This window comes from Pristis pectinata, chromosome 11 (assembly GCF_009764475.1).
Source record: "Pristis pectinata isolate sPriPec2 chromosome 11, sPriPec2.1.pri, whole genome shotgun sequence".
In the NCBI taxonomy this organism is placed as follows: domain Eukaryota; kingdom Metazoa; phylum Chordata; class Chondrichthyes; order Rhinopristiformes; family Pristidae; genus Pristis; species Pristis pectinata.
The window spans coordinates 78301662-78318682 of NC_067415.1; the positions used below are offsets into that span (position 1 = coordinate 78301662).

Sequence of the window (17021 nt, forward strand, 5' to 3'; positions counted from 1 at the left end):
TTGCACCTTATTGTCTACCTGCACTGCACTTTCTCTGTAACTGTTACACTTTATTCTACATTCTGTTATTGTTTTACCTTGTACTACTTCAATGCACTGTTGTAATGAATTGATCTGTATGAACAGTATGCAAGACAAGTTTTTCACTGTACCTTGGTACATGTGACAATAATAAACCAATTTACCAATTAATTCAATGGCAAAATGAGCAGCACTATGAAAAACTGGCTGGATTCTGAGCGACCAATGATAGATGGATTTTGGAACAACATGACCTAATTTCTCCTGGCAACACTCTGAGCAAGTGTTGCACTCAGAATGTCCCCATCTGAATGTGCAATTGGGTAACATCCATTCAAGTTCAGTGCTGTGCGACTCTGTGACAAACTCCAGAGGGAGTTCAGAGAGTCCTTCGGGAAGAGATCCTGAAGTTTAAGTCAACAACAGCTGTTTACATTTAAATATCGCAGCTAACGTGGTGAAACATCCCCAGATTCATCGGAACATTATCAAAAATTTGTTGACATCTGCACAGTGCATGTTTACTAAATGTGTAGTTGGACCTTCTAAGCACTGCACTTAGAGTTTATTTTGACCTGCTGAAAATATTGGTATTGGTATTGGTTTATTATTGTCACTTGTACCGAGGTCCAGTGAAAAACTTGTCTTACAAACCGATCGTACAGGTCAATTCATTACACAGTGCAGTTACATCAAGTTAGTACAGAGTGCATTGATGTAGTACAGGTAAAAAAACAATAACAGTACAGAGTAAAGTGTCACAGCTACAGAGAAAGTGCAGTGCAATAAGGTGCAAGGTCACAACAAGGTAGATCGTGAGGTCATGACGTCATAGGTCATAGTCCATCTCATTGTATAAGGGAACTGTTCAATAGTCTTATTACAGTGGGGTAGAAGCTGTCCTTAAGTCTGGTGGTATGTGCCCTCAGGCTCCTGTATCTTCTACCCGATGCAAGAGGAGAGAAGAGAGGATGTCCTGCGTGAGTGGGGTCTTTGATTATGCTGGCTGCTTCACCAAGACAATGAGAGGTAAAGACAGAGTCCAAGGAGGGGAGACTGGTGTCCGTGATGCGCTGGGCTGTGTCGACAACTCTCTGCAGCTTCTTGCGATATTGGGCAGAGCAGTTGCCATACCAAGCCGTGATGCATCCTGATAGGATGCTTTCTATGGTGCATCGGTAAAAGTTGGTGAGAGTCAAAGGGGACAAACCAAATTTCTTTAGCCTCCTGAGGAAGTAGAGGTGCTGGTGAGCTTTCTTGGCCATGACATCCACGTGGTTTGTCCAGGACAGGTTGTTGGTGACGTTCACTCCCAGGAACTTGAAGCTGTCAACCCTCTCGACCTCAGCACCATTGATGTAGACAGGTGTATGTACACCACCCCCTTTCCTGAAGTCAATGACCAGCTCTTTAGTTTTGTTGACATTGAGGGAAAGGTTGTTGTCATGACACCATTCCACTAAGCTCTCTATCTCCTTCCTGTACTCCGATTCATCACTGTTTGAGATATGGCCTACAACGGTAGTATCATCTGCAAACTTGTAGATGGATTTAGAGCAGAATCTGGCCACACAGTCATGAGTGTATAGGGAGTAGAGTAGAGGGCTGAGGACGCAGCCTTGAGGTGCACCAGTGTTGAGAATAATCGTGCCGGAGGAATTGCTGCCTATCCTCACTGATGGCAGTCACTATTGGAATACTAGGATATTGCAGGCACCTCCCTCACTTCTCAAATACTTGGGGTAAACCAGCTCAAAATGGGGTTAAACTATGCTTGTCCAACATTTACTCAAGCATCTGACTCTCCGACTTACAGTCAAGAGGTAAAGGCAAATTAGTAACAGCTGCAAGTGGATTCCAGCCCCTGATTTAGATTACAGAACAAACACCCTTTTAGGAATCTCCGTCAGGAAAATAAGAACAGGAATTAAAGTATCAAGACATTCCAGGACAGTGTCAATCACAATGGCAAGCTCAACCTCAGGCAATAATTGTTGGTAAGAATTTTCTTATGGATCAGTTCAAGCCAACAGAGGTAATGTAAATATAGTGTCTCAAATTTGGATCAGTTGAGGACTGATTCCACTACTAAGTGCTTGATATCCCATCCAGGGGTAGCCTTGGTTAATCTTTTTATAACTGTATTTACCTTACTTAATTTGCATTCAGTTCTGGTCACCCCATTATAGGAAGGATGTGGAGGCTTTGGAGAGGGTGCAGAAGAGGTTTACCAGGATGCTGCCTGGATTAGAGGCATGTGCTATGGGGAGAGGTTGGGCAGGCTTGGATTGTTTTCTCTGGAGTAGCAGAGGCTGAGGGGAGACCTGATAGAAGTTTAAAAGATTATGAGAGACATAGATAGAGTAGGCAGTCAATATCTTTTTCCCAAAATCGAAATATCTAATACTAGAGGGCATGTATTTAAGGTGAAAGGGGGTAAGTTCAAAGGAGATGTGAGAGGCAAGTTTTTTAGACAGAGAGTGGTGGGTCCCTGGAATGCGCTACCAAGGGAGGTTGTTGACGCAAGTACAATAGAGACATTTAAGAGGCTCTTAGATTGGCACATGAATGTGCAGAAAATGGAGGGATATGGACATTGTGTCGGCAAAAGGGATTAGCTTAATTACTGTTTAATTACTGTTTTGATTAGTTCAGTACAACATTGTGGGCAAAAGGGTCTGTTCCTGTGCTATACTATTCTATAGTTAATGTTCTATGTTCAATATTGATCCCCAGACAGCTTTATTCATACAATGTATTGGAAATATACAGTATACTGAAGAGAAACGAGTAAAACTGGCACTAAAAACAATTTATTATACAAATTATAATTGAAACAATAGATAGCTAGAAATAGCTAGTCCTCAAGACTGTCAAATACAGGAATCAAGAAAGCAATAGATATTATCAATAAAAATACAGATAGAATAGACTGTGCACTGTCACCTTGGAGGGTCAGGGAAACATATCCTATTGGAACACTATGTCTAGGTTCTCCTTGAGGTCACAATCATCCTAATTTGGACACATATTGTCATTCCTTTGTCATCGCTGGGTCAAAATCCTGGAACACCCCAGCTAACTACTGTGGGAGCACCTTCACCGCAAAGACCACAGGCTTTCAAGAAGGCAGCTCACCACTACCTTTTCACAGGGAATAATTACTGGCCTTACCTGCAAAGCCAAGATACCATGTACGAATAAAAGAATAGTACGTCAGGAATTCCCGAGAGACCAATTAAAAATTATCAAGCAAAGAGTAGACTTAAGATCAGGTGGAGAAAGCAGAAGAAACTTTCTACGAATTACAGGAAGATTGGGGTTTTATAAGGAAAACAGAAACAAGAGAAGGAAAGTGTGATCCTTGAGGGATTATTATCCTGGGAGAAAATTTTATTGGATTAATTTCTTCTAGAAGTTAACCAAAGGAAGACAGGCAGCACATCCTGTTCAACTCATGGGTGAAACGATGGCTAATTCTTGAACTCCAAATAGAGATGGTTCTGAAGAAATAAAAAGGTTATGTAAAATCAACAAATAAATGCTCATTGCAAGGTTAAAGATTTGAAGGAAAATGATTGAAATATTTAAAACTTGCCCATAGTTTTCTCAGATCTTTTATGTTAATCCATAAATGAAAGAACTCGTTCCCTCTCCCCCACAGCCATTTAGCGCAATGCCAATAATTAATAACATACTGGTCTCCTGAGGTAATACTGCCATATTAAATTAAAATAAATCCAATGATGTATCTGAGCAGCCAGTGCTCAGGAACAGCAGGAACGTGACAATGGAGTAAAGTATACACAGAGGCAGAAAAAAGGAGGCTGGTTATTTAGCTACCCTGGGCCCTTGAACTGTCAGATCATTTGTTCTGTAGAGAAGGGACAAGAAATCAGAGTAACTTAAAAGCCAGAAAGTATGATCCTACTTTCAATATGATTGGGCATCTTTTAGCAATAATAACATTGTATTGTTGTAAATAAAAATATGCAGAAGCGGTCTCATTTCTACCCCTCAAGAATTCTGTGTACTTAAGCAGTTAAACAAATGTACATTCCCTTGAAGACCATAAGATCGTGAGGTATAGGAGCAGAATTAGGACATTTGGCCCATTGAGTCTGCTCCACCATTCAATCATGGCTAATTTTCTTTTCAACCCCCTTCTCCTGCCTTCTCTCTGTAACCTTTAACCCCTTTACCAATCAAGAACTGATCAATCTCTGCCTTAAGTACACCCAATAACTTGGCCTCCACAGCCCTCAGTGGCAACAAATTCCACAGATTCACCGCCCTTTGAAAAAAAAATCCTCATCTCAGTTCTAAAGGGACATCCCCTTATTCTGAGGTTGAAGAAATCATTTCTGTAAAGAAGAAAACAGAAAATAATTAAATTACAGCAGGGTTATGATGAACAGGAGCATTTTGTAAACAAATATACATCTAAGCATTATAAAAACGGAATAAATTTAGCAAGCATAATTGCTGGTTATCAGTTCAGTTTACTTGCTTTTAAGAGGAAAAACAAAATATGCTCATTGACAAACGTCAAGGCTTCTCAAAGCAAATCACATCAAATATTATGACATTCCCTGGAATACAGAGACAAGGCATTTCCAGGCGATATAACTCTGAGGCCCTTTGAATCAAAGCATTTGTAAAAAAAAAACGTTCTCTAAGCTGCTGTTTGGAAATACACCTCTTGGGCATTTTACTTTGAGTGTGGTTTGTCTTTTATTGGTTGAATACTGCTGTTTTATTATTGTTGTAAAAAGTAATATACCATGTCAGTAAAATCCTAAAATAATGAATAGAAATAGAAGTGCTCTACTTATTTGGCAAGACAGAGTGGGCTATGGATCAAGAAGAGATAAGTGGGATTACTAAAGTTAGGCACTTGTTAGTATAGGCATGGTGAGCTGAAAGGATGTTTGACGCTTTGACAATGTTTGGTTAGCAGGTCAGCAACTGTTCCATTTGTAGCATGTGTACTTATGCACAATAAAAGGATAGACTTCAGTTAATGAAAATCCTAATTTTCACAACAGAAATGGTTCTCTCTTTGAACGAACCCGTAATGTGTCTCAGCTTATAGAAGAATTGTTAACAAATGAAGTTCTGGTTACTTAAATCTAGTAATCCCAGTGGTTTGACCTGGTAGTTCTGAGCTTCAGTGGGAAGGGTGGGGGTTACATGGAACTGTAGATCTAAGGGCTGATCTTGTGCCCGGACACATCGATGTTACATCATAATCTCAGTGTTCCTGGCACATAATGCATGAAGTAAAAGACAACATTATTGATGCACTATAGAAAGTATCCTATCTGGATGCATCACGGCTTGGTACAGCAACTGCTCTGCCCAGGACCGCAAGAAACTGCAGAGAGTTGTGGACACAGCCCAGCACATCAAGGAAACCAGCCTCCCCTCCTTGGACTCTGTCTTTACCTCTCGCTGCCTTGGTGAAGCAACCAGCAAAATCAAAGACCCCACCCACCCGAGACATTCTCTCTTCTCTCCTCTCCCATCAGGCAGAAGATACAGCAGCCTGAGGGCACATACCACCAGGCTCAAGGACAGCTTCTATCCCACTGTGATAAGACAATTGAATGGTTCCCTTATACGATGAGATGGACTCTGACCTCACAATCTACCTTGTTGTGACCTTGCACCTTATTGTCTAACTGCACTGCACTTTCTCTGTAGCTGTGACACTTTACTCTGTTCTGTCATTGTTTTTACCTGTACTCCCTCAATGCACTCTGTACTAACTCAATCGTTATAATGAATTGATCTGTACAAACGGTACGCAAGACAAGTTTTTCATTGTACCTCGGTACAAGTGACAATAATAAACCAATACTGTACATTACTCAGCACCATCCACAAATAAATGCAAGCAGTAGCCATACAGCCCCTTGTTTCTTCACTAACCTTCAACAAGATAATGGCTAATCTTGCATCTGATTCTTTTAGTATTCTGTGACATAGTTTTGGACTGTGTTGTGGTCACCTCAAAGTTGTATTTTGTATAAGACTAGGAATGAAAAGTAAGCACACGCCAAACACAGGATACACACCTGCTGCTTATTCACTGGTGTCAGGTGGATGTTAAGCAAAATTCTCTTCAGTCCATGGTGGCGGTAGGTTGCATTCCTCTTCATCATTGGCTTCAAGGCAATTGTGCTTTGATCAGATTATGCCATTTTGTGAGTTTAACAAAGGGAACACCATTGACCAGGGTACCAGAAGACATAAACCTCTCCTGTGGATATCTAACGCAGATCATCAGAAGTGGGAGTTTGAATCAGAAGGATATAGAGGCTTTGGAAAGGGTGCAGAAGAAGTTTACCAGGATTAGCGGGTATTAGCTATAAAGAGAGGTTAGACAAACTTGGCTTGTTTTGTCTGGAGCGTTGGAGGCTAAGGGGAGACCTGATAGAGGTTTATAAAATTACGAGAGGCATAGATAGGATAGACAGTTGAAATCTTTTTCCCAGGGTATAAATATTGAATACTAGAGGGCATTGCTGTAAGGTGAATGGGGGAAAGTTTAAAGGAGATGTGCAGGGCAAGTTTTTTACACAGAGAGTGGTGGGTGCCTGGAACATGCTGCCAGGGTGGTGGTGGAGGCCGATACAATAGTGGCATTAAAGGGGCTTTCAGACAGGCACATAAATATTCAAGGATTGGAGGGATACGGATCATGTGCTGGCAGAAGAGATTAGTTTAATTTGGCATCATGGTCGGCACAGACACGGTGGGCCAAAGGTCCTGTTCCCGTGCTGTGAAGGAAAGTGTCTCCAACTCTACAACACGCCTTCAGTATTGAACTGGAGTGCCAGCCTATATTTTAAACTCACAGAAGATTAGTACAATTTCCAAAGCAATCTTCTCTTTCCAAAGATGCTGCTGGACCTGCTGAGTTTTTCCAGAATTTTCTGTTTTTTTTTATGATTTCCAATATGCAGCTCACTTCTCCATGCACTATATAAATTTTAGCCCAAGATGTTGAATAAAACCATGGAAGATTAACTAATTTCTTTCCTTACTCTTTAATCCCCAAACAATTCATCCTGTGTAAAGTGTGCACTAAAGCAACATGCATGAACATTTATCAAGAGCAACAACACTTTACACCGTACTGCTGGATGGATAAACGCTTGATGACCTTTCAGATATTGACTGCTTCTGGTAGATTAGCTGATAAGTCAATGAGTAAGATGTATATAGCTCTATCCATTGATGAGCTCCTAGCTCACTGAGTTTGCATATAATGGAAGTAGATTGTAGGCAGCTCCCACCATAATCATCAAACTTAGTAAATTGGTTTATTATTGTCACATGTACTGAGGTACAGTGAAAAACTTTGTTTTGCATACCATCCATACAGCAACATCAGTGCATTGAGGCAGTACAAGGGAAAACAATAACAATGCAGAATAAAGTGTTACAGTTACAGAGAAAATGCAGTGCAGGTAGACAATAAGGTGCAAGGCTGCATCGAGTTAGTTTCTGAGGTCAAGGGTCCATCTTATCGTACAAGGGGGCCATTCAACAGCCTTTTTACAGCAGGATAGAAGCTGTCCTTGTGCCTGGTGGTACGTGTTTTCAGGCTTTTGTACCTTCTGCCCGATGGAAGGGGGGAGAAGAGAGAATGTACTTAGTGGTTGTTAGGTAGAACTATGCATTGAGGGAAAGTAATCAAAGGTTCCATCAGCTCATAACAAAGGCAAATAGGATTAGAATTGTGGTAATAATGCAGGGAAAACGTAATATTCAAGAATAACATTCCATAGGAAGATGAATTAGTCAAACTAGAAGCTGTATTCACTTTTGAATGTACATTACATTCCAATAGCCTAGCTTGGACATTTCGATCAAAACAAAATATTGCTTTTTAGCTTTTGCTGTGTTTGCTGTTAATCCACTGTGAAACTGACGGAAACTTCAGGATTTGTTCATGTTCCTAACTTGTCATGGGACCCCTGAAGTTGCTGCCAGTGAGATGTTGCACCTCCTTCGGTTGAGTCTTTAGCAGTCTTCCCAGTTAAATCAAAGGAAATCATTTGAACTGCTACAAACTTAAAGGGGTGAAATTACTTCCTCGTCACACAACATTTCTGTATACATTTATCTCACACACAATTGGGAATTTCATGCACAACACGCTTCTGAAAATGATCTGTGTCCTCCTTGTGTGCAACACATGTATGCAGACCAGGCCTCTGAGCTTATGCAATGCATGTCTGATATCATGAGTGTGGAATTCGAGAACACATTTGGCATTCAAAACAGGATGTGTTTGGGTGTGTGGCTGCCTCTCTCCTGATGTGGGATTCTGGATTCTGTGTTTGTGTAGCCGCCTATCTGTGTGTGTGTGTGTGTGTGTGTGTGTGCGTGTGTGTGGATGTGTCCCTCCCTGTCACTGAGTGTGGGTGTGTGTGTGGATGTATCCCTCCCTGACCCTGAGTGTGGGTGTGTGTGGATGTGTCCCTCCCTGACTCTGTGTGTGGGTGTGTCCCTCCCAGTCTCTGAGTGTGGGTGTGTGTGTGGATATGTCCCTCCCTGTCACTGTGTGTTGGTGTGTGTGTGGGTGTGTCCCTCCCTGACTCTGTGTGTGGGTGTGTGTGTGGATATGTCCCTCCCAGTCTCTGAGTGTGGGTGTGTGTGTGGATATGTCCCTCCCTGACTCTGTGTGTGGGTGTGTGTGTGGATGTGTCCCTCCCTGTTTCTGAGTGTGGGTATGTGTGGGGAGGTGACCTCCCTTTTTCTGATTGTGGGGTTGTATGTGGCTGCCTGTCTCACTCTGGATGTGGCAATGTGCACATGGATGTGTGCCTGTCTATCTCTGAGTGTGGATTTGTGTGGGCTTGTCACTGCCCATTCCTGTGACAGGCGGTGTGCGTAGGTGTGGAGTTGCTCTTCTCGGAGTGTGGTGTGTTGGAGTCGATTGTTGACTGATTTGTCCCAGTGCTACAGCTGTTACTGTTAGAGCAGGAAAAGTAAAATGGCAAGTGACCAGATGCTCATTGTCTCACTGTGGACCAGAAGTGTGCAAAGCTTCATTGCCCAGAGTGAGTCAGGATGTCCTGAGACAAGGAAAGTGCTTGATATGTGCTCACTTCTTCTCTAAACACAGTGGTCAAAGTCTTGATCAAGTTTCTGATTCATGTGCAACTTCTAAGGCCCAGTTAAATTAAAATGAATAAAAATAATAAGCAACTATTTCACAACTATATGGTAAATTTTGTAAGCAGGGACGAATACTTGCGGTTTTTCACACAGGAATGATGGACTAACAAACAATTGGGAACCCTGGGAAAATGTAAGTTGCTAACAATTCCACCAAAACAATTAGGAATCCTGTGAAAATGCAAAATTAAAAGCAGGCTTTGTTTTATTACCATAAACCAAGGGCTGTACTCAAAATAGATGGATGAGAGCATGCCATTCATGGAACACCAAAGAAAATCCCAGCACTCCACCGAAAAAGAATGAATTTGATTTATTCGGCTACTAGTAAATCAGCGATTCTTCAAATCAGTGATCCTGTTTAAATGCTGATGAATAAATAAAGTTGCAACAGCTTGAAGGTGATGCTTAATTCAAGTAAATTTTAGAAAGTAGATGCCTACAAGTGGGTAAATATCTCTGGTGTGCTTGAAGTCAATATAAACACTCCAGGGGGCAAGGCTTCAGTGAGGGGTTGTTAATTCATAAAGCATAAACTTCAAAATCTATTCACTGAGCAAACAAGGATCAGAAACCACAAATGAAGATGAAAAAAAAAGTGCAGATGCTGGAAATCTGGAATAAGAGCAAAAAATGCTGGAAACACTCAGCAAGTCAAGCAGCATCTCTGAAGAGAGAAACTGTCAATGTTTCAGGTCGAAAACCCTTCATCAGAACTGGGGAAGGAGAGAAAAACCAGTCACTTTTAATTTGCTGAGAAGATGGGGGAGAGAAGGATAGGACAAAGGGAACATCTGTGACAGGGTGAGGCCAGGGTTGCTGTGGGGATAAGTTATAAAGGTCCTCTGCTCACTGGGTTAAGGGGGGCTGTTAGCAGGTGATAACACAAGCGTAAAATATTGTGAAATGCAGGACATGGGACATCTCCAGCAGGTTGCCCTGTGCTAATAGAAATAGAAAAACTGAGGCAATATTACAGATGGATAACTTAGAGCAGAAATGGCCATTTCTGGCATAGACATGAAGTTGTGGAATTTAGATGTTGAATCCTGAAGGCTGCAAGGTGCCCAAACAAAAATTAAGTATGGTTCATCAACTTACATTGGGCATTGTTGTCACAGTGCAGGAGAATACAGAGAGAGATAGCTCAGAATGGTAATTGGTTTATTATTGTCACATGTACCGAGGTACAGTAAGAAACTTTGCTTTGCATGCCATCCATACAGATCATTTCAAAACATCAGTGCATTAAGGTAGTACAAAGGGAAAAGCTGTAACAGAATATAGCATTTAGTGTTACAGTTACAGAGAAAGTGTAGTGCAGGTAGACAATAAGGTACAAGGGCCATGACGAAAGAGATTGTGAGATCAAGAGTGTAGTGACTCACTGCACCAGCATCGAACCGGCTCCCAACATCGCGAATGTCATCGGAGGCCACGATCCAAGATGGCGCGGGGCCCTCCTTCTTCCCCATTGTCGGGCTAGGAAAGCCCGCGCGCGGGAAGGTCAGGTGACCCGCATGTGACGTCAGCACGGGAACTGTAGCGCGGGAAGTTTTGGGATATTAAAGGCGCACTGCGCCCCAGTCGTTCATTCGACTTCTGATTTTGAACCAGCGACTCTGTGTCTTCATTTCGTAGTGTGTCGCTAGCCGCTACAAGAGTTCATTTTTATTGTACAAGAGATCCGCTCAATGGACTTATAACAGCAGGATAGAAGTTGTCCTTGAGCCTAATGGAATGTGCTTTCAAGCTATTGTATCTTCTGATCGATGCAAGGTCGGGTGGGGGGGGGTAAGAAGAGAGAATGGGTGTGGGAAGGATGCTGGGTGACTTGCTGAGTGGGTCCAGGTCTCTCTCTTTTTATATCAGGAACTAAGAAGTAGGAATAAAGTTTCATTAACCCAGAAAGGAAGCCGATATATAGATGGTTAAAATAACTTGTCATAGGGTGGGGATGGAGGAAAAGAAACTAAGCTTGCCAAGCAGAATAGGATGGGGTGAAGTTGTGGGGAGATGTATTAAAATGGCACATTTAACATTACTTTTCATATTCACTGCCCATCCTTTTGGTTATTTGCAGGTGTTCAGTGACTTAATAAAGTTATGGTGCCTCATGTCTGTTCTCCCAGTACTCATCCACAAAGCCTATCTCATAAACACCAATTAGATTCCTCTTCTCGCAGCTACCATCGGGCAGGAGGTACAGAAGCCTGAAGTCCCACACCATCAGTTGAACAACTACTTCCCTTCAAACATTTGGTTCTTGAACCAACCTGCACAATCCTAATCACTACCTCAGCATAGCAACACCATGACCACTTTGACCACTTTGCACTACAATGAATTTTGTTTTTTTTTGTTCTAGTTGTGTTCTTCTTTGTAAAATTTTGTATAATTTATGTTTTAGTTATGAATGTTGTGTCTCTAAAGGCCTAGATAAGGTGGACATGGAGAGCATGTTTCCATCAGTGGGAGAGTTGAGGATCCGAGGGCACAGCCTCAGAATAAAGGGACGTCCCATTAGAACTGAGATGAGGAGGAATTTCTCCAGCCAGTGGGTGGTGAATCTATGGAATTCATTGCCATAGAGTGCTATGGAGGCCAAGACATTTGGTGTATTTAAGGCAGAGATTGCTATGTTTTTGATTGGTAAGGGGGTTAAGGGTTACAGGAGAAGGCAGGAGAATGGGGTTGAAAAAAAATCAGCCATAACCGAATGGCAGACCAGACTCGATGGGCCGAATGGCTTAATTCTGTTTCTATATCTCATGGTCTTAAGGCCTAATGCTATGTGCCTGTGATGCTGCTGCAACTAAGTTTTTCATTGCACTTGTGCATACATGTACTTGTGCATACGACAATAAACTTGGCTTGACCTGACTAATCTTCAGCCACACATGAGTTTGACCATTGAACCACCCAAAACTGCCAATAATCTGCCTTTGAAGCCCTCTTACCAGGAGTCCACACTTGCTTAGAAGCTGGGTACCAACTGACTGACGAAGCCCAATGACAAGCAGGACCTATTGTCCATCCCTCACCCCCACCCCACCAGAACATGTTTTGAGAGCCGGTCAAGCTCCAGCCTCAATGTTACCAGCTGTCAATGCTGTAATTGAGATTGAGTGCTCAGTAATATCTCTGACACTTAGAAACATTCAAAAACACTCAAACTATTAAAAATTAAAAACATCATTAAAATTAAATTATTAATGTTTTTAAAATTAATGAGCTTAAAAACACTAGGAAACCATTAAAGGCAATTAGATACATTTATAACAACTCAATTCAGTGGACAGATTTCCCTCCCTAAATGTTGACTTGCATTCCCAACCTCCACCCTCCACCAATCTCCACACAAAGCTAGTTATGCAGAAGCATGGGTCTTCCCCCTTCCCTCCAGAATCCTGAACTCCCCTCGTTTCTGACAATTACTGACTGACTCTCTGTGGAAGATCAATGATATTATCTCATTTCACCAATCCAACAACCATCTTTGATTGCCAGTGAAATGTCAGCTGGTTTGACATCTACAAAGTTAGAAAGCTAGGTTAGATTTCAGCTTCGAGACCCCACACTCACCAAATTCTTCACTCAGTTAGATGTTCATTCACGTTGAAGTGCACTCTCTATCGTGCACATTGAATCAGAATCAGGTTTATTACCACCAACATGTCGTGAAATTTGTTGTTTTGCAGCAGCAGTACAGTGCAAGACATAAAAATTACTATAAGTTACAAAAAAAATAGTGCAAAAGAGGAATAACGAGGTAGTGTTCATGGATTCATGGACCATTCAGAAATCTGATGGTGGAGTGGAAGAAGCTGTTCCTGAAATGTTGAGTGTGGGTCTTCCGGTGAATAGTCCCATAGGATATAAAGGAATTCAATTCCCCAATAAATCAGTAATCTTGCCTCAATGCCAATGAATAAATATCGTTAAAGATCCTGCATAATTTAGCTTAATTTTACAAACTACATGTCCACGGATGCGTACATATCTCTGGTGCCTGAAGTCAGGTACACACTCCAGGAGGCAAGGTGCTAATGTGCTGTTGTTAATTCACAATGACTCCTTCAAGATTTTTTTACTGAGCAACACCAGGATCAAAAATGACAAAATAGGAGTAAGGTTCTCTTGGCCATGTAATTGTATGATTAAATTAATTCATACGGCCAGTGGGAGCATATCTATTCCTGCAGGTTCCACAAGCAAAGGGTTTCAAGGACTTGTTTTCCTCTGCTCCTTCCTCCCATCCCCATTCCTCCTGCTGATACTCCCAAATCCACTTGCCCTGTGATGTGCCTGATTGATTGGAGAGCTTTCCTTTATTGGCAGCTGGCAGATCCACCTCTCTAACCTCTCCTCACCTGCCCACTGCACCCTCTTCAGAATCAGGATCAGGCTTATTATCACTGACTTATATGTCGTAAACTTGTTGTTTGGTGGCAGCAGTACAGTGCAAAGACATAAAATAACATAAATTTGGCAGCACGGTTACGTAGTGGTTAGCCCAACGCTATTACAGCACCAGCGAACAGGGTTCAATTCCCGCTGCTGTCTGTAAGGAGTTTGTACGTTCTCCCCATGACTGCGTGGGTTTCCTCCAGGTGCTCCGGTTTCCTCCCACATTCCAAAGACGTACGAATTAGTAGGTTAACATGGGTGCAAAAATAAAGGAATAATGAAGTAGTGTTCATGGGTTCATGGACCGTTCAGAAATCTGATGGCGGAGGGAAAGAAGCTGTTCCTAAATCGTTGAACATGGGTCTTCAGGCTCCTGTACCTCCTCCCCAATGGTAGTAACGAGAAGAGGGCATGTCCCGGATGGTGAGGTCCTTAATGATGGATGCTGCTTCCTTGAAGCATTGCCTCTTGAAGACGTCCTCATTGGTGGGGAGGGTTGTGCCCGTGATGGAGCTGACTGAGTCTACAACCCTCTGCAGCCTCTTTTGATCCAGTACTTTGGAGCCTCCATACCAGGCTGCGATACAACCAGTCAGAATGCTCTCCGCCGTACAGCTACAGAAATTTGCAAGACTCTTTGGCGACAGATGAAATATGCTCAAACTCCTAATGAAGTAGAGCCGCTGGCATGCCCTCTTTGTGATTGTGTCAATATGTTGGGCCCAGGATAGATCCTCTGAGATGTTGACACCCAAGAACTTGAAGCTGCTCACCCTTTCCACTGCTGACCCCTCAATGAAGACTGATGTGTGTTCTCCCGACTTCCCTTCCTGAAGTCCACAATCAATTCCTTGGTCTTGCTGACGTTGAGTGCGAGGTTGTTGTTGTGACACCACTCAACCAGCCGAACTATCTTCAGGTGACCAACTGAGCAGCATGCAGATAAACTCATCACTTAAAGTACCTGAACCTGTCAGGAATCAACCCATTCTGCACCCTGCCAGTTCTTGCTGCAGGCTTACACCAAACCATCGTTTGTGTTATGCTGACACCTTTGTAATGATGGGTGGGATACTTATTAACACCTGTATTTATAACCCACAATTTTAAAGATATCATGAGGGGTATAAAATGAATAAAATCATGAGGGGCATAGATAGGGTGAATGTCTTTTTCCCAGTGTTGGGAAATCAAGAACAAGAGGGCATAGATTTAAGGTGAGAAGGGAAAGGTTTAATGGGAATTTGAGGGGCAACTTTTTTACACAAAGGGTGGTATCCGTGTGGGACGAGCTGCCAGAGGAAGTGGTTGAGGCAGGTACAATAAAACAACTTTTAAAAGACAGTTGAACAGGTACATGGATTCGAAAGGTTTTGAAGGTTATGGGCCAAATGCTGGCAAATGGGACCATATTTGGCATGGACCAGTTGGGCTGAGGGGCCTGCTTCCATGCTGTATGACTCTATGACTCTTTCAAGGGGTAGTAAAGATAAAGGGATCTTGATGCAAGGTCTCAACCTGAAACGTCGATTATCCCTTTGCCTCTACAGATGCTACCTGACCCGTTGAGTTCCTCCAGCAGATTGTGTGTTGCTCCAGATTCCAGCATCTGCAGCCTCTTGTGTCTCCATGGGGTAGATTCATCTTCTCAGCCAGTCTGAGCTTAATGTTCAAAGTAGCAACTGACATATGTTGTACTTCACTTCTGAAATTCAGTGCTATTGATTTCAGTAGAACCAAGTTTCAGAAGTGAAACTCAACCAGCATAGGTTAGGGCAGTGGTTTTCAAAGTGAAAGTGGGAATCCATCTCTAACACAGGTCACCTGATATTAAAAAAATGGGTCTCTATCTCAGTAAAGGCTGTTCTGTAGACTGAAGAATGGTTGTTATTATTGTGAGTTTGGTTAAAGTGGACACCTGACAGAAAAGTTTGAAAAATTAGAGACACAAGAGACTGCAGATGCTGGAATCTGGAGCAACACACAATCTGCTGGAGGAACTCAGCGGGATGAGCATCTGTAGGAGGAAAGGAATTGTTAAACCAGGGTTTTGACCTGAAACTTCGATAGTTCCTTTCCTCCCACAGATGTTGCTTGACCTGTTGAGTTCCTCCAGCAGATCGTTTGTTGTAAAGTTAGACTATGGGCTGGATCTTCATCTTCACCAAACCTGGAAGCAAGCTGTAAGAACTGATCTCACGCTTGCCACAGAACCCAGTTTCCATGCCATTAAAATGAGGGAAGTAACAATCTGGCAGCTTCTCCTCGCAGACAAATGTAAAACCCTCCATAGACAAGCAAAAAGAAAAAAAGGTTAGCTGAAGTGAATGTCTATCCCATACAGACTGAGACAGGGGCAACTGGAGAATACAGAATGGTACAGAAATTAAATAAATATTTTGTGTCCATCTTCACAAAAGAAGACACAGAAAACCTACCAGAAGTTGTGGAGAGCTGTGGTTCTAGAATAAATGAGAGGCTCAAAGAAATTAATATTAGTTAAAAAATTGTAATGGAAAAATTAGTAAGATTTGAAGGACATAACACAAGACTTGCTTGAGAGCCTGAGGGCCACAGGAACATGCCTTGATCAGTGCAGCATCAACTGCCTCATCTTGTCTAGGTTTAGATATTTGCATTCTGGTTTCCTGATCTATGAAAGGCATCTGTGTAGAATTGCACAGATTAAGTGATTACTTATCAGGAGGTTCCTTCTCTAATTCCCTCTGCTGCACTGAACTATTCCGCGTCTAGACATGACTTTTTTAGTCCACAACGATAAAATCCACATCATATCTCCATTAGTTCCCTAGGTTCATCACCTCCAGAGAGCCTACCCCCATAAGCTTCAGTGTAAAATTGTTGGACATCAACATTGTTTTCAAATGCACCACCTCAAGATTCTTTGTTTTGCTTCAGGCAGCCATAGCATGTTCCTCCCCACTCAAGTTAAGGTGTCACTGGTTGTTCTTACACCAACGTCTTGGCATAAGTGTATTTAGTGGGTGTTCTTTCCAGAGGATTGACCTAATTTGGCTCCAGTTATATTTTGGAGACACAAGAGAGCTGCAGATTCTGGAAATCTGGAGCAACACACAAAAAAAATTACTGGAGGAACTCAGCAGGTCAGGTGGCATCTATGGAGGGAAACGAACAGTTGGTGTTTCTGGCTGAACCCCTTCATCAGGACTGGCTGTGTGTCAGGATGCTGTGTGGCACCAGCTACATTGTGTTCAACTGGTTCTCCGAATCTGATCCTGGATGGCTCAACTTGTCCACTCCATGGACTTCCTCTGACCTCTTCACTGAACACTGGTTTTAGAAATGATTTCCAATGCATATTTCACATGCATGTCTTCATATTTGAAACATGTTTCTTCTTCAGCTGTTCATTT

The 17021-nt window shown here is 42.3% G+C and overlaps 1 protein-coding gene across 6 annotated transcripts in view; it reads left to right on the forward strand.

Annotated features, from left to right (window-relative positions):
* The first annotated feature begins 914 nt into the window (after positions 1–914).
* klf12b (Kruppel-like factor 12b) overlaps positions 915–17021 on the forward strand; it is a 279148-nt gene continuing 263041 nt past the window's right edge. For 3 of the 6 annotated variants that reach the window (XM_052026717.1, XM_052026725.1, XM_052026724.1), the window contains exon 1: positions 915–1050. The gene's annotated coding sequence lies outside the window, so the exon portion shown is untranslated. Of the gene's footprint in view, positions 1051–6137; positions 6165–7584; positions 7623–17021 lie in introns of those variants that run through there. The other 3 variants (XM_052026718.1, XM_052026721.1, XM_052026719.1) reach the window with 3 other exon arrangements.